This window comes from Tupaia chinensis, unplaced genomic scaffold (genome assembly GCF_000334495.1).
Source record: "Tupaia chinensis unplaced genomic scaffold, TupChi_1.0 Scaffold000544_1, whole genome shotgun sequence".
Taxonomy (NCBI): Eukaryota; Metazoa; Chordata; class Mammalia; order Scandentia; family Tupaiidae; genus Tupaia; species Tupaia belangeri.
The window spans coordinates 3,588,423-3,606,940 of NW_006160056.1; the positions used below are offsets into that span (position 1 = coordinate 3,588,423).

Consider the following 18,518-nt stretch of genomic DNA (forward strand, 5'->3'; position numbering starts at 1 on the left):
CCTTGGAAACAGATACTCAGTTTTATCTCTCTATCAGACTCCTTTCCTCAAGTCCATTTTTCTTCCCTCACCTCTTTCATTTTATCAGGCAACTTCAGCTTTCCCTTTTGGACCATCATATTTTCCTTGAAGTGGCTGTATTCTTGTGACATTTCTTCAACTCCTAATGAAGCATTTTGCTGTCACTCAGATTATTCCACATTTCGCTCGACCTTTTGGTCTTCAGCAGAGATACTAGTTTGTGGATTTTTACTTAGGGTGGAACTTTCAACTCAACAGGAAGAAGCCAGCCAGTAATGACAGTTTGAGAACATTACAGTCCTTCCTGCCTTTCTTGGCTGATCTCAGATGCTTCATTTCAGATCATCAAATTTGAGTTTTCTTTCTCCAGACATCGTCTGCTACTTCTCAGAGCACTTTTTAGAACTCTACACACTAATAGAGATCTCTGGATTTATCTTTTTTTCAGGCTTCTGGCATGCTTGTGTAAAGAATGCAAGGTAGCCCTTTGCCTTTTGGTTTCTTTGAGTCACTTTTACCCATACCAAATCTGTTGTTTTTAATTTCTAAATATGCTTTTAAAGCAGAATTTGGCAGGTTCATGATTATTGGGATAGTTATAAAAGCACGTATCAAGCAGTTTTAAATATATCTTTCTAGGCCATTTTCATCTATTATATTCATTAGTTTTATTCATGCATTTATCAAGTTAATGAGACAGACTAATCAAAGGAGATTTTGAAACTTGATACTTTTTTGTTTGAGAGGTTTTTGATATAGGGCATGTGTGCTTGCCAGAAAAACGGAGAAAGACAGACAAAAAGTGAAAAATCACCCCCCAGAGGGGATGGCCACGTTGCAATCCTTTCTCCTCCATTCTCCTCTTGGGATCTTGGGCATGCACGCACATGCACCTGGCATGAGTTTAAGCCACCCACTCTGGGACTCGAACTGCAGTCGACTACATGGGAGTCCATTGACATAGCCATTATGCCAACTGCTGGTCCCTGAAACTTGATACTCTTGTAATTACTTTTATATTTCTGAGAAGTATTTATAAGTTGATATTTTCCAAGTGCAACTGTTTTATTTTATTTATTTATTTATTTATTTATTTTTTTGAGAGATTTTCACTGTAGGGCGCGTGCGCTCACCAGACAGACAGAGAGAGACATAGAGACAGAAAGCGAGAAATCACCCCCCAGGGGGGATGGTCACGCCGCAATCCCTTCTCCTCCATTCTCGTCTCGGGATCTTGGGCACGCACGCACACGCGCCCGGCGTGAGTTTTAAGCCACCGGGTCCGGGACACGAACCGCGGTCGACTATGTGGGAGTCCAGCGACATAGCCATTACACTAACTGCTGGTTCCCCCGAGTGCAACTGTTTTGAGTATACTGATAAACTTACTATTTAAAAGAGTCCTTTTGAAATCAGCCCTGTGGTTAAAGGAACTAGATCTCACATGGCCGATTACATTTTGAATCTCATTTATGGTGGCTTGAAAAAACACACCAGACACATGTTCTTGTGTGTCCCAAATCCTAATAGGATGGAGAAATGGAGGGGAAAGTATTGTGGTATGACCATTGCTCCTGGGGTGGTAGGGGGATAGGGAGGCTTTCTCCCTCTTTCTCTACCTCTTTGTCTGAGCAAATGCATTCTTTAGCAATTAAAAAAAAAAAGCTGTGAAATCTTTTGTGCAATGATTAGCCCATAATTCCTTTGTATAAACTTTCATTTGCAAACATTAAATTTGTTTTAAACTGGGTATGTCTACAAATGTTGATATGTATGTCTAAAAAGAAAATTTAATTTGATGTGAAGAACAACTTTAGATGTGGCACTTTTGATAAGTGAGAGACATCACTTAACTTTAACTCCATTCTTTTCAACTAAATGCTATCACAGTATTCTCCATATCCTAAATTAAGAGGGTGGCAAAAGTATATATGTATTAAAATTGAGCTGCAGTGTATTTTTAAACTGTATTTTCTTACATAGTAACAAGCTAGCATGAAGTTATGCTTAGTTTAGAAAGTTACTAGTTTTATCTTTGTTTAAATGTTTATTTTGTTAATGGAGTAGGGGGAATGCTACCCTTATTAGGATCTCACTATATTGCATTCCTTCTCCAGCCTCTAGTCAGCCAACATCATAGGTGGACCTGATGTGTTCAGATCCAACTGGGATCTGAACCTGGGCCTCCCATGTGGCTCCGGTGTCGTACAGTGGCATGTTACTGCCTGTACTACTGCAGCTAGATCTGGTAGTTTCATCTTTTTAAAAAGCATAACTAAAATCCTTTTTTTTATTTTTTTTTGTAGGGCATGTGCACTTGCTGGGGTTGGGGAATGGCCATGCCACAATCCCTTCTCCTCTAGTCTCCTCTCAGAATTTTGAGCACGCCTGCACAAGTGCCTGGAGTGATTTTCAAGCTGCTGAGTCCAGGACTCAAACTGTGCAGTCGGCCATATGGGATCTGGTACTTTAATTTCCTCACTATCTTCTGACCCTGGAATTCCAAATTTTAACAATTTATTTTTCTTAATTTTTTTTGTCTTAGTATATATAGAAATGAATGTATACTTTAAATATATGTTTGCTGGCTTAATACTTACTATAGTTTGATCATAACCTAACACTTTATTGCTCTGCTTAATACTTGGAAGGTACTTAGGGACCAGCAGGTGATGTGGTGGTTAAGGTGCTGGACACTCCTATGTGGCTGACCATGGTTTGAGTCCCAGACCTGGTGGCTTGCTTTCTCACTTTCCCTCTCTCTCTCTCTGGTCAAATTAAAATAAATGAATGAATAAATAAAATAAAAAAGCATTTGGAAGGTACTAATGATAATCCATCCTCCTCTTAGTTTGATTACTGAAATGTTAAACAGAATTAGCTATCAACAGCTGTTTAGTTTGACTATAGCTCTTAGCCACCAGAGCATAAATGCGGTAATTCTGTAAGAAAAAATAAAATGTGATTGTCAATATTATATGCTATATAATGATATTTCAGTCAGCAACAGACTGTATATATCATGGTGATCCTGTAAGATTTAATGGGGGGCCAGTAGGTGGTAGTTGGGGTGCTGGACTCCGTGGTTTGAGTCCCAGACCCATGGCTTGAGAATCGCATCAGGTGTGTGTGCATGCATGCTTGATGTCTTAGGAGGAGAATGGTGGAGAAGGGATTGTGGTGTGACCATCCCTGCCATGGGGGGGGGGGGATTTCTCACTTCCCCTCCCACTATCTCTCTCTCGCGAGCACATGTGCCCTATAGCAAAACCTAATTTCAAAAAATAAAAAAATTATAATGGAACTGAAAAATTCCTTTCACCTCATGGCATAGTTTTCATATCATAATACAATGCACTGCATGTTTATGGATATGCCAATGTAAAGAAACCTACCTCGTTGACAGTGTATAAAAGTATAGTACTTTTAATTTCCTATAGTATATAATACTTGATGACTGTGTTACTGGCTTGTGTATTTACTGTACTATACTTTTTATTGTTACTTTAGAGTATACTTCTGCTTATTAAAGAAAAGCTTACTGTCAAACAGTGCACCATGCTAGGCCGGTAGCAGCCTTATACATCTTTTGTTTGCCTCATCTCTTGGTTGCATCATTTCCTCTTATGCTTCATTTAATCTCCTGTACTTTTGTTCATCATGACAGCTAAGCATGTAAAAACCACTGCCAATGTTACCAGTAGTACATTGAGTGGATGACCTGGAAACAAAGTTAAAAGTGATTAAGCACTAGAGGTAGAAAATCTCTGATGGCTTTTGTTTGCTAGTTAGTCTTTTTTTTTTTTTTTAATTTATTTATTTTACATTCATTCATTGAGCATTATAGCATACAAAATGGGATTTCCCATCCAGGATACACTGTATAGTGGCTTAATCATACATGTTATTGTCAACAAATAACTTTTATCCGTAAGGAAGCCAAGTCAATGTCAGGTTTCGTGCCTTTTAAGGGCAGGATAGCAGTCTTTCTTGGAAGCAATATTGCAGACTACAAATGGAAACACACAGTGAGAGCCCAAGGATCTTCAAGCACATCAGTGAGTTCACACTGCCCAAGTACTACAGGAACAGTAAGAAGTCATGGGTGACTCAGTACCTCTAATAAGATGCACTCAGGTATTGGAATGCCAGCAAAATGGAGAAGTACTGTTTGAATAATAACATTATCTTTCAAGATCTGAGGACTTGAATCTCAGTTGACTACGTGGGAGTCCAGCAATGTAACCATTATGCCATCTGCTGGTTCCTTGTGTCTAGGTTTTTAACAAAATATTTAAAAAGAGCTCTTTCACTGGTGCTCTTTATCCCAATATCAAAGTGGTATTTCTGCCTCTAAAAACCACCACTTTTCTCCAGCCAGTGGATCAAGAAATTAATGTAGCTTTTCACATCTACTGCCTGAAAGAAACCTTTGCCTAGGCTGTTGCTGCAATGAAGGAAGACACTGCGAAAACACTGGTACAATTCTGACATGATTACAATATTTATAACTCGTTCAAGAACTTTCCTTGGACTTGAGGTGATGTCACCAAGGGCTGAATAACTTTTGAAAGAAGACCCTCAGGAGATTTGTCCTGACTTGAAAGAATTTGCGAGGGATGAGAACATCGTAAAAATGAAAAAGGCCGTGCTTGAGATGGCAAACAATTTTCACCTGGGCTTCTTAGTCTGTTATGTAGCTAACAAAAATACTTGAGACTGGGTAAATTTAAGAGAATGTAGGTTTATTTCAAAACTTACAATTCTAGTGGCTGGGAAGTCCAGGGCATAGACCTACGTCATGACCGACAGCACAGAGGATGACAGGAACAGGCACCTACAAAGAGAGAGAGAGAGAGAGAGAGAGGAGAGAGGGAGGGAGGGAGAGACAGAGACAAGACAGCAGTTGCAGGTATTTTTTTCTTGCTTTTATAGCAGTGAGCTCTCATGAGAACCAACCCTTTCTCACAGGAAGCAGAGCTTACTTGGTCTTGTGGGATATCATGGTACAGTTATAATCTGATCATTTCCCACTAGATCTCACCACCTTTCAACACCAAATTCGAAATTTGAAACCTCAGGAAACAAACCATCATCCTGAACCATAACGCTGAATGTGAATGAGGGTGGCACTGAGAAGCTTCTAGAAGTGGTTCCTGAGAAGTTGACAAATGAGGAGTTGTCAGAACTAGAATAGGAATGCAGAAGTGAAGAGGCAAGAGGAAAGGAAACTGCAGAAGGAGAAAAAGAGCTCACAAGGATATTCACAGTGAAGGATTCGGCAGAAGTTTTTGCAGATCTTGACAAACTCCTTAACAAGTTCACATGAACACCAACACAGAAAGGATTCATTAATACAGAGGAATGTTCCATCTATAACAAAAAAAAAGGAAACAAACCAAGCAAACCACCATGAAAATATTTCTGAAAAGAATAACACCTCTTTAGAAGAGCCTCAGGCCTGTCCTTCAAGTGGTATTCCAAAAGGTGTTGTGTCATAGGAGATGACAGCTCCATGCATGTTACTGCCATGAAGATCTCCCAGTGGAACAAGATACGGAAGTGGAAGTCAGTGATATTGACTAGATGATACTGACTGTGTATAGGCCTAGGCTAATGAGTGTATGTGTGTGTGTTTGTGCCTAGGATTTTTTTTTCTTTTCTTTTTTTTTAAAGAGAGATTTTTTGAGAGGTTTTTGCGATAGGTCATGTGCGCTCGCCAGACAGACAGAGAGAGATAGAGAGACAGAAAGCGAGAAATCACCCCCCAGCGGGAATGGCCACACTGCAATCCCTTCTCCTCCATTCTCTTCTCGGGATCTTGGGCACGCATGCACATGCGCCTGGCGTGAGTTTAAGCCACTGGGTCCGGGATTCAAACCATGGTCGGCTACATGGGAGTCCAGCGACATAGCCATTACGCTAACTGCTGGTCCCAAGAGAGATTTTTGCTACAGGACTCATGCACTCATCAGAGAGAGAGCGAGCTAGAAATTACCCCCTGGGGTGATGGCTATGTTGTATTCCCTTCTCTTCCATTCTCCTCTCAGGATCTTGGGCATACACACATGTACATGTGCCCAGCATTAGTTTTAAGTCGCTGGGTATGGGACTTGAACCTCAGTTCACTATGTGGGAGTCCAGCAACGTAACCATTATGCCATCTGCTGATTCCTTGTGCCTAGGTTTTTAACAAAATATTTTAAAAGTTAAAAGCAATTTAAACAGAAAAAATGTCTACAGAAGTGTACAGCAATGTCCTATGTCTTAATATTCATTCAGCCCTCACTCACCAGCTCACCCAGAGCAACTAACAGTCCTGCAGGCTCCATTCTGTAAGTGCCTGCAGGACTGAATGTGAGTGCCCATTCAGTAAGTACCCTGCACTGGTGTATCATTTTTTAATCTTTTATGTTGCATTTTATTGTACTTTTTCTATGTTTAGCTATGTTTAAATACACATCTACTTATCATTATGTTATATTGCTTACAATATTTAGTGTAGTAACAAGCCGTACAGGTTTATAGCCTAAGAGCAGCAGGTTATACCGTACAACCTCGATGTGTAATGGTTAATATGATCTAGCTTTGTGTAAATGTACTCTGTAATGTTCGCACAATGAGGAAATCACCAACATTTTTTTTTAGGACCTATCTCCATTATTAAATAAGACATTATTGTATTTAATTACACCTTGATTAAAATGTAGAGATTTTTTTCATGCTAGGTACACATGTACATGTGTGCCCCAAATCCTGATAGGATGGAGAAATGGAGGAAAAAGGATTGTTCATCCTTTTGAACATTGGAAACTATTGCCATAAACTAGTAACTCCATCAGGTACTATAATTTTTTTGTGAATGTGTAATTTCAAGAGTTTCCACATGATGGCAGAAGATCCTCATATTTGGAAAGAGTATTGAATAAAATGCAGAAAACTGCTCTTTCATGTTTATCTGAAATAGTGTTTGTCTTTTCATATTCAAATTAGTAATTTTCATGTTTATACTTTCTGATATAGTTACATTGTTGCACTCTAAATATCTTAAGTGTATTCACTAATTTTAAATGGAAGAAATACTCTTTTCTTTTTTAAATGTCTAGAGGGCATGTACACTTGCCCAAGAAAGAATGAATGAGAGGAAGAGAAAACCAGCCAGGCCTTGTTACTCTGCAGTCCTTTTCCCTCCATTTGATCAGGATTTGGGACATGCATGCACACATGCTTGGCATATTTTTCAGGCCACTGATGGTGCAATGTGAACCACAGTGGACCGTGTAGGACATTTTCTTATTTACAGTTTTAATCTGTTTTCAAGGTTTCATGGTATCTCCTGAATAGTTTTTTTTTTTTTTTTTTCTCTCAGTGTCAGTTCAGAAAAACCTAAGGGCAGTTATTTAATATTTACTAATAAAAATATATGAAACCCAATATGTAAAATTTTATTTGACTTTATTTTAGAAATTATGGAATTGATTCAACTTAAATTTTTTTGTGTTAAATTGCTTAGAATTTTGAATGGACATTACATAATTACCGCTTAATATTACATCAGTGTTTCACCTTTATTTTTATTTTTATTTTTTTTCAAGTTTTTGCCGTAGGGCATGTATGCTCACCAGAGAGAGACAGAAGGAGAGTGAGAAGTCACCCTCCAGAGAAAATGGTCATGCCACAATTCTTTCTCCTCCATTCTTTTTCTGGGATCTTGGGCATGCATGCACATGTGCCTGGAATAATTGTGGAATGATTGTCAAGCTACTAGGTCTGGGACTCAAACCATGGTTGGCCATGTGGGAGTTTAGTGTCTTAACCAGCACACCACTTGTTGGCCCATTTCACCTTTAAAAGAATAAATTTCCACTATCATTACTTTAAGTTCATAAATTTTTAAAGAAATAAAGATTTTAGTGGATTTAAATTGTCGCTATTTGAAGTATCTGGTTTCATTGATAACAAAGCTAGAAACATTAAAGTTTGCATGAAATGGTTCATTTGCTAACAGTTTAGCAACTATTTACTTTTTCTTAGGTGCATGGGATAATCTAGAATAAAAAATAAGTGAGATTATTTTAAATTATTAATGATTTGGCCTAATTAAAAAATGCTTCTCTGTAATATGTAATCATTCTGCTTATAGCTATACATGTTTCACCTACAATCTTGAAATTATTCAAAGTAACTTTAAAATACATGCTGATGCTTAGTCATTTGTGTGCTCTGGTTTTCATATGGTCAGTGATATTGCAATAGTCTCTATTACATATTATCACGCTTAATTTTTCATTCAAGATAAAGTTTTAAAACTTTTTTAGCTTATTTGTGCCAAAAGAGTTAATTGGAAAATAAAAGCATTACTGAACAATAAATAAATAGTCATAGATTTGTACCATATATTAAATAAGAAAATCACTGTAGTAGGAACAAAATCTGTATATATTGTGTTTATTCTCCATATGCTCTTTCCGTTAACTATTTCACATGTACCTAACCTATAATTGCCTGTGTTCTCTGTTCAGCCTGCTTAATGGCAGTTTTGCATACTTTATAGGCTGAAAAAACACCAGATCACAACTCCCTGGTAGACTAAGTAGCTAGTAGGTGGTAGTAAAATGAAATACTTATTAAACTATACTACTCTAAGTCAGAGAAGATATATGAGTATATTTGCAGCTACTTGTGTCTAAGTCTGTTTACTTTATCAGTCAGACCTTGTATCTGTCTTTGAAGGGACGGTGTAAATTACCCCAAGTCAGGCTAGGTTCAGGAGAGAGAGAGACGGGTTGTCAGTAGTCATGTTTAACTACTTATTAAATTGAGAACTTGTGTTTCTTGCATTTCATACACTATTAGACTATTGCTGAAGCAGAAAGTTCAAAATGGAGGCATGCCAATACCATCTCAGCTGTGTAATGCAACTGTTAGTACTTTGGTAGAAAGTGAGAAAATTTAGGATGGAGTTTTAGATCAGAAAGGAGTCGAGACAGTAGGCATAAGCCAGGGTAATCCTGTACAAACCAGGATGTATGGTTGTTATATTATTATGCACTTTAAATTTGTAAGTTTACCTGATGACAATAGTTTTGGTAGGAAAGCGGGGTACTATAATTTTATGAATAACATATTGAATTTACACAAGGGTTTTTAGTTATCAACTCGAACCACTGATTTGCTACTTCACCGTTGCCATGTTTCATAGTTTATTCGTTCCTTAATTGCTCCACAGCTTTCAAAAACAAGGACATTTGCTTCAGACCTGTTTGATAGAAAGTACTACATGAATTAATTTAGACCTGGCAAGATACTTAGTCTCTTGCAAAAGTCTGAGATTCTATTTTCTGTATGACCTAGTCTGCTTTTAATATTTACAAGGACGATTTTGACTTCCTGTATTATTGCCTTCATCTCTAACAGGTCTATTTGATTCTTTTTAAAGTGCGTCATTTCTCTTTTAGATCTTGCAAGAATTTCTTCACCTCCTGGAACTTGTCAGCTTCTTTCTCCTGCGTCTTCCGCTGTTCATTGCCTCTCTTCTCAATTCCATCTCTGCTAGCTTCATCATTATGAATATTCTAAATTCTTTATCAGACATTTCCATGATTTCCATTGAACTGTCTGTGGATGAAGAGGAGTTATTTTTTTCCCTTGGAGGAGAGGTATTTTCTTGCTTTCCCATATTTCTTGTGGCCCTGCGGTAATTTCTAGTCATCTAATGGATGGTGTGTTTCTTCCTAATTCTTGAAGTTCAATCTGAGCGTTCAGGAACATGCTGAAGGAAGTGATCTGGAATCTCTTTGCTGTTCTGTTTTTATCCCTTTGTGCAGCAGATTCAATGGATATTGAGGAAATTGTTAACCCTAATAGTATTTGGATGTTTGGCTATGGATCCCTTAGATCCGTCGCTCGAGGCTGAATTATCAGTAGAACATCTTCATTTCTTTTTTTCTCCTGAAATCAGTAGTTCTCAGGAGCCATGGAAGAGTCTTCTACTGAAAGGCTGCCCCTTGTTTCTCCTGGATGGGTGGGAGGAATGGGATTATTAGTGAGATAAAGGAGGGGCTGAAAGCCAAGAAAATACTTTACCTTAAAAAATTTTAAAGGAAAAATTACAAAAAAAATGAGAAGACAGAGAGAAGGCTAGCGGGGCTTATTATTACTTGTGGGCTGAAGGCTGAATTATCGGTAGGAAATCTTTATGTTCTTTTTTCCTTGAAATCACTAGTTCTTAGGAGTCATGGAGACGTCTTCTGAAAGCCTGCCCCTTGCCTCTTCACTCAAGTTTGGGGGCTGGACACTGCATTATCAGTAGAAAATCTTCATTTCTCTTTTTTCCCCCGTAATCACTGGTTCTCAGGAGTCTTAGAGGAGTCTTTCTCTGAAGGCCTGCCCCTTTCCTTGCCTCCTTTCTGTTTTGAAGATCTGTCCAAAGAAGTTCAGTTTGGACTTTGACAAAGATTCCTTGTTTAAGACTTAGGCTTCTCTGAGCCAACTTGGCCCTTTTGGCATGTCCTAAAAGAGCCCAGTTTTAGCCAGAATCCTGTCAAACTGGTTAAGCCAGAATTCTCTACCCTGAATATCTGGTCATCCACTAAATTCCAGTTGTTTTGCCATCCCCCAGGTAATGATCAGTTTGGTTATCACTTGATTACTGATCATTCTGGTTTTTACCTTTTGCAAGAATCTTGAAAGGTCAGTTTAGCAAAGGGTTGCCCTGCTCTCAGTAATTTTCTGTTCATTGTCTTTATACCTACTCGTTAGCTATAAATCTCTACTTTTCCTCATTGTATTTGGTTTCGAACTCAGTCTCTTCTCTACTGCAAAACTCCATTGCAGTAGTTCCTGTACGCCTCACCATTTTTTTTAAAGAATTAACTTTATTTATTTATTTTAATTTAACTAGAGAGGGAAGAGGAAGAGAGAGGGAAAGTGAGAAAGTAAGACTGCCAGGTCTGGGACTTGAACCACAGTCAGCCATGTGGGAGTCCAGAACTCTTAATCACCATGGCACTTGCCCGCTCCATATTATCTTAATAAAGCCTGCTTTAAAGCATTACTGCTGTTCATATGACTCTTTTCATTTTGTAAAGCTGGATTGGTTGTACAGTAAAGTAAATATACTGAACAGTGCTAAATTCCATATATGTAGACATCATTAAAATGTGTCAAAGTTTGGGCTTCATCAAAAAACAAAACAAAGGGAACCAGCAGTTAGCATAATGGCTATATCGCTGGATTCCCACGTAGTCGCCCGCGGTTCGCGTCCTGGACCCGGTGGCTTAAAACTCACACCGGGTGCGTGTGCGTGCGTGCCCAAGATCCCGAGAGGAGAATGGAGGAGAAGGAATTGCGGCGTGACCATCCCCCCTGGGGGGTGATTTCTTGCTTTCTGTCTCTCTGTCTCTCTCTGTCTGTCTGGCGAGCGCACGCACCCTATAGTGAAAATCTCTCCAAAAAAACCAAAACAAAACAAAAACCTCCCCCCCAAAAAACAAAACAAAAACAAAGCCTGCTTTACTGTTTTTAGCAAGTATCATGCATATTTTTTTTCTTTTATATCTTGGTCTTATAGTTCACTTTTCTTGAAGACATTTTGGTTTTCTGAGGCTGGTATTTATTCTTCCATAATAATCACAGAAGTGTACATTGGATCATTAAATAAGGTAAATTTAACTCCTGAACAGTAAAAAGCTTTGGTTAAGAAATCGCATTATAGCTCTTTTGTTTTAGCATGGCTAGTTACCTGGTTCACATCAAAATAAGTCAGGTTTGATTTTTGTTTTTAATTATCTGGGCATTTAAAACTTTAAAATCACTACTGAAATACAAGGGGGAAAAGTCTACGCTTCATGGGAAGCCTGCTGTTTCCTCAGTATGTACAGACTTACATGTTTTAGAAGGTTTTTCAACCATTTAGGGGTACCAAATTATAATACTATTTGGTTTCTTGTGACAGTCTCACTGACTTTTAAACTTCTTTTAGCAATTTTTTGTATTTCGTTAGACTTTAAGTTTACGTAATGTCTGATGTGTTCCAATTACATTTAAGTAAAGCTACCTTAACATATGAATGTTTTTAAAATGCCTAGTAGCCCATTTCTTATTTTTCCATGATATCTTTTCAGATGATCAGCCTCCAATTCTGGTGATTCATGTCAACGTTCATTTAAGGAATTGAGTTAGTAGTTATTTATTTATGAGGAGATTTGTGGGAGAGAGTTTTTTGTCTTGACATCCTGTCTGCTCCTTTACACTAGTGTGCTGTAAGAGTTTATAGTTGTCATATATTAAAACAAGATTTTTTAAAAAAAATTTCTATTTACATTTAATGATTGTGTATCTATACAATGTACTGTTATAGTCTACTCAGCAAGAAATAAGAGGACATCCAGACATAGCCAAATTTATTGGAGTTTATTGATTAAGCTTGTGGCATACAGGGGGACTCATGTCTCTCAAAAACCCCACAGCTCCAAGTGAAAGGAGAATGGAGCTTATATAGGCAAAAATTCACCATCTTTTCTGGGATGATGTGATGATTCACCAGGACAAGGTGCGATGGGCTTGAAAGGGTAGGTGGTAGGGTTTTACAATGTAAAAGCAGAAGTACATTACAGAAGCAGAACAAGCAGGTTAATCATTCCTAAGAGTATGTTCCATCCCTGCCTAAACACAATGGAATCTTAATGGTCTCCATGGCTCTAGGTAAGGTAAGATACAATCTCCAGATTGTATCTTAGGGTGGCCAGAAGGAGTGGGGTTTTGAGTTATTTAGCAAAGACAGTAGAAATGTTTATCACTTAGTTTACTCTAGGCAAAGGAGAAAGCAAGTTTCCAATATAGAGAGGAGTTAATAATGAAGGTGCTACATTCCCCACTTCTCTTTTATGGTGATCAAATCATTGATTACGCAGCATCATCAGCTAGAGGGTAGTGTGATAGTATCCTTTGGCAGGATAGTATCTATTAAGAAGTTTTTACTGAATTTAAAGTCTAGTTTGAACTAACTTGGGCTGATTTTATGGTCTCCACTTGCTGGGCACAGTTGCTCACGCATGGGAGTGTCTGGTTGGACTGTCTTGGGCTGATATTCATGGTATGCAGCCACTAGGTTCAGTCACTTACAGGGAGTGATACAGCACTTCCCAAGACAATGCAAGCAGTTAACAGACAGCATTTGGTTAGGTACTTATGGAAATAACAAAATTTCTTGCAAAACAGAAATCATATATCATTCTTCTGTGACAGACCTACAGGCTAACTTTATCAATGGTAGGAGTAACCAGTACAACTATGTGAGTCTCCACTAGACTAGTTGGAGGGGCTCCTCTCTTTTAATTTTTTGACTGTATATAACATTTAAAGATAGTAGTATAATTAGCTTTAGAACATTAACTTGTTTAATTTTTGCAACTCTTTCTTAGACTCTTATAACTCAATCCTTCAGAAACAACATGCTTTAGACCTTTTAATTTTTGTCTTTTTTTTGGTTCATTTTGAAATAGACATATCTTTTTTATTTTTGGAGAGGTTTATGCCATAGGGTGTGAGTGCTCACCAGAAAGACAGAGACAGACAGAGAGACAGAAAGTGAGAAATCATCCCCCAGGGAAGATGGCCACGCCGCAATCTCTTCTTCTCCATTCTCCTCTCGGGATCTTGGGCATGCATCACATACACCCGGCATGAGTTTAAGCCACAGGGTCCAGGACTTGAACCACAGTCGAATCCATGGGAGTCCAGTGGCCTAGCCGTTACGCCAACTGCTGGTCCCCCCAGAAAATAGAGTTTTTAAACAAACTTGAATATCCTAAGCAAGCAGAGGGCATCCTGCAGAGCTGAGAATACTTCACATTTAAACTCTGCTATAATTACAGATCTTGGATGACTCCTGTTTAATATCTGCTCAAAAGCCAGAGTTTAAGTTCAGTGAGAGAAAAGGCTTGTGAATTTGTATAAGACTGACTTCATTTTTTCCCAGACTTAACTGTAGGACTAACTGTATAAAGAGAATTCTCAGGGCTGGCAGGTGGAGTGGTGGTTAAGGGCGCTGGACTCCCACATGGCTGACCACTGTTGAAGTCCCTGACCTGGCGGCTTTCTTTCTCACTTTACTAGTCTATGGCAGAAGAGATCCAATTGTAAGATTGTCTTATAATCGATATTTCCCATGTTTCCCTATCCTCTAATTTGTATTGAGGCCAGGCCTAAGTGCAAAATAAAGGTAAGCCTTCTTTAAACACTTCTTTCTTAATGCATGAGGGTCAAAAGAGTCCCAATGTTTCTTTCTCTCTCTTTTTTTTTCTTTTTAGAGACATTTTTACCATAGGGTGCATATACTCACCAGAGAGACAGAGACAGAGTAACAGAAAGTGAGAAATAACCCACCAGAGATGATGGCCATGCCTCACTCCCTTTTCCTCTATTCTCTTGGGATCTTGGACTCACATGCTCATACAGTCGTGAATTTTAAGCTTCATGGGTCTGGGACTGGAACTGTGGTTGACTATGTGGGAGTCCAGCAACATAACCATTATGCCAACTGCTGGCCCTGAGGATCAGGTTTTGGTTATCTAAGAGAGGAAACAATGGGGAGATGAAGAATCTAAGTTCTTTTAGTTTTCAATTTGAAAATTTAGGTGAGATTCTACAGAAAAAAAGGACTTCTAATTTCCTGCATGTGATTGTCTTTGAGATTTTTTTGGGCTTTACTCTTCCACCCAGGCTTCTGTCACTGGCGATAACAAGGATTGGGCTCTTTAGTTCCTACCAATACAATGCACAAAGGAATTCTTATCAATATCCCTACATGAATTTTCTACTTTGCAATAGGCTCAAAATTCTACCCAGTCCTTCCTGCATGAAAAGGTGGTATTTCAGAATCTGCTCATGAGACCATGAGAATTTACAGTTGAGCAAATGTTTCCAGTTTATCACCCTGACTGATTGGGCTTCTACTGAGGATATATGGCAGGGGAAAAGGATCAAAGAGGGGAAGCTGAATATCTGTACCACTTTTGCCATACTACCTTGTGCCAGTAACAGCTAAACAGGGAGGAATCTCTAACGATCCTTTTTAAAACATACAGGGAGGTGCTAGGTAGCCTCTCTGAAAGTAAGCAAGGTATAAATGAAGAGTTCTCAGGGGAGATTTGATGATCTACAAGGGGAAGAGTAAAAATGACCCTTTTTTCCCCCACTGCTATAATAAAGGAGGTCATTTTCATGTAGTGGATAGGAGGGAGGAAGGAAAGAGGACTTCAACCATCATGGCAAGTTCCTGGATATGTTCTCAGGGTTGTCAGTCATGGGACTGAGACTTTCCTGAAGAGGAGCACTCCTTTGCCAGTGGATAAGAGAAACACCGAAAGGAAGGAAAGAGAGGAATCTGCTCTGATACCCTGAGAGGCAATTGGGGTTGACTTTGTATTCCCAGGGCCTTCAGGATGCACCAGAGCGTGGCTGTGGCACGCTCTGTCAGTTGACCCAAGAACACTCACCTTTGTATGCGATGGATACGATTCCAGAAAGGAAACCCCAAGTTACAGCCAACATTCCCAATACCTTTAAGAACACTGGGGAATTAACTGTTTTCCAGCAAGCCTGTCATTAGAGCCTTTAGACTGGCAGCCACTTTAACAGTGTTTAAATGACTGCCCAACACCTGATGTTTTAAATTTGGTAGAGTCACTTCTAGGGATGAAAGTATCCCCTCCAAAAAAAGAAAGTCCTTTGTACTTACCCCTCTGTTGAGTTGGAACTGGGAACTGGGCGGAAACGCCAAATATGACATAGAAAGTTAGGGTGTGTGGGTCCAGTACCAATGCAGGAACAGCAGCAAACATGATTATATTTTGCTCATGAAGAATTAGAGACACAGACATAGGGAAAGGATAGTAAAGTGGAGTTTATTAAAAGAAAGAAGGAGGAACAGAACTCTTAGGCAGAGAGGGGTCATGAGAATGAGTTGCTGAAGATGAGCTGCAAGGTTTTTTTTTTTGGTTTTTTTTTTTTTTGAGAGTTTTTTTGCTATAGGGCACGTGCACTTGCCGGAAGATGGAGAAAGAGAGAGAGAGACAGAAAGCGAGAGATCACTCCCCAGGAGGGATGGACACTCTGCAATTCCTTCTCCTCCATTCTCCTCTCAGGATCTTGGGCATGCATGCACACACTCCCAGCATGAGTTTAAGCCACCAGGTCTAGGACTCAAATCGCAGTTGACTACATGGGAGTTCAGTGACATAGCCATTAAATCAACTGCTGGTCCCACAAGGGGTTTTTATCTTGGTTAGGAAGGCCTTTGTTTGGGCTTGTTCTTAGGAGGGCCTTGTGTGTGAATTCCCCTCAGGGATTGGGCATGTTAGGTGGTCTGGTAATATATCCTAATTTTGGAGTGGGTATGAAGGTCAGTCAGATTCTCTTTGTTTAAAAGCTTTCGGTTGTCAGATTCTCTTTGTTTAAAAGCTTTGGACCATAAACACCATTGATTAATGGTCACAAGAATTCTTTCATCAGTGAGGCTCATGGCATGGGTGCCCTTTGGCTCTAATTGTGGCTCTTTACCAGGCATTTTGGGCCTATTGTTTTATCTCAGTTTTCATTGGACCTAGGTGGGTTTTCCATCAGACTTAGATTCTGGAGTTAAGAAATTAACAGGCCTTGGACTTTGACTCTGTGTGTGTGTGTTGTGGAAATGTCTGTTATGGTTTGGCCTGGAAAGGCAAGGTTAGGAAGAGGATGATGTAACTTTTCAAAGAGTGGGCTTCAGCTGACTGGCTTTCAGTAACCCTGTTTTGTTCACCGTTCTGTTAGGGCTCCCCTAATGCCTAACTGCCTAGCCAGTCTCTATCTTACCACAATTCTTTCTTCAGTTCTCCATCCCATCAGGATTCTGGACACATGTATAAACACCTGCTGGGAGAAGGACTGAAGTCTCAGTTATCTGTGTGAGATTTGGCTCCCTCTGTGCAGTGTTTAACTTGTGTTAAGGGACTGGCACATTTAAAAATCATTTTTTTTTTTTGACATCTTACTATTTAGAAGAATTTTAGTTTCACCGTAAAATTAAGAGATATAGAGATTTTTATATTGACCATGCCTCCACAAATGCATAGCCTCCTCCATTATTATTTGCATCTTCCTCCAGAGTGATAGATGTGTTACAATTGATGAACCTTCATTGACACATTATCATCACCTAAAATCCATAGTTACCTTCAGGTTCCCTCTTCATATACATTCCTTGAGTTTGGACAAATATATAATGATATATGTGGTATTAGATATGGTATGTGTATATATATTTATGTATACATATTACATGTATGTATGTATATTTTTGTCCACAGTTTCTGGCACACAAGTATTTGCTTTTTTGTCCTGGGTTACTAATGCAGCTTCAGAATAGCTTCAGAAGGATAGAGGTTAAAAACAATATGACTTCCTGCCCTCCTTTCACCTGCCCAAAGGGCAGATCTTAAAAATTCTAATGTTTCCTAGCTTTTTTTTCTTTAAGAATTTATTTAATTTTATTTATCTATCATTATTTTTAAATTTGTTACAGGGCACACTTGCTCATCAGAGAGAGGCAGAGAAAGAGGGAGAAAGTGGAAAAGCTAGCCTCTAGGTCAGGACTGAAACCATGGTCAGCCATGTGGGAGTCCAGTGCCTTATCCATCATGTCACCTGCCAGCCTCTGTTTCTTTACTTTTGATGCTCTCATTCCTGAATGGTCTGACCTCATAACCAGGGATAAGAAATTCCACATGGGCTCATTCCTCCAGGTCCCCAGCTTGGGTACCCTTCTTTCCCAATGGGGACACCCAGTTCGAGACTTTGCCTTCTTATCCCTGCCGGGAGGTGGAGGTGATGGTTTAGGAGGGCTGGAACTGGGCTTGATTGACTCTAGGACCTGGCTAAACATCCTGGGCCCTCCTAGTGGGCCAGGAATCCACCCACGGTTGGGGGGGGTTCTGAGATGTGGGGATTCCTCTGTCCCCTGTGTTCCCCGCCATGAGTTTTGTGGAGTGATGGCTTACTGTGGGCCTCCAGTTGGAGTGGGGCTGGTGCCCAAAACAGCCTGGTGGTCTCCCAGTTTGAAAGTAAGGTGGTGGTGGTGGGTTAGGGGAAATAAATGTGGAGGGGGCCTCCCCAGAGCCCTGTGCTGCTGTTCCTGGTGACATGAAACCTGAGGAGGAGAAACTGGAGCAGAACCCCGGGGAATCCTAGGACATCAAAGCTCTGCAGAAAGAACTCGAGCAATTTGCCAAACTCTGCAAGAATAAGATCTCCCTAGGATATATTCAGGATGATGTGGGGCTCACCCTTGGGATTCTCTTTGGGAAGATGTTCAGTCAAACAACCATCTGCCATTTTGAAGCCCTGCAGCTCAGTTTCAAGAACTTGTGCACGCTTCGCCCTCTGCTGCAGAAGTGGGTGGAGGAAGCTGACTACAAGGAAAATCTTCAGCAGATATCCAAAGTGGAGACTCTAGGGCA

The 18,518-nt window shown here is 39.6% G+C and overlaps 1 protein-coding gene and 1 pseudogene across 1 annotated transcript in view; both read left to right on the forward strand.

The window, feature by feature from the left end:
- Positions 1 to 18,518, forward strand: part of SDHAF3 (succinate dehydrogenase complex assembly factor 3) — an 81,255-nt gene that overhangs the window by 10,726 nt on the left and 52,011 nt on the right. The gene's annotated exons all lie outside the window — the stretch shown is intronic.
- Positions 17,787 to 18,518, forward strand: part of LOC102481032 (POU domain, class 5, transcription factor 1 pseudogene) — a 1,164-nt pseudogene continuing 432 nt past the window's right edge.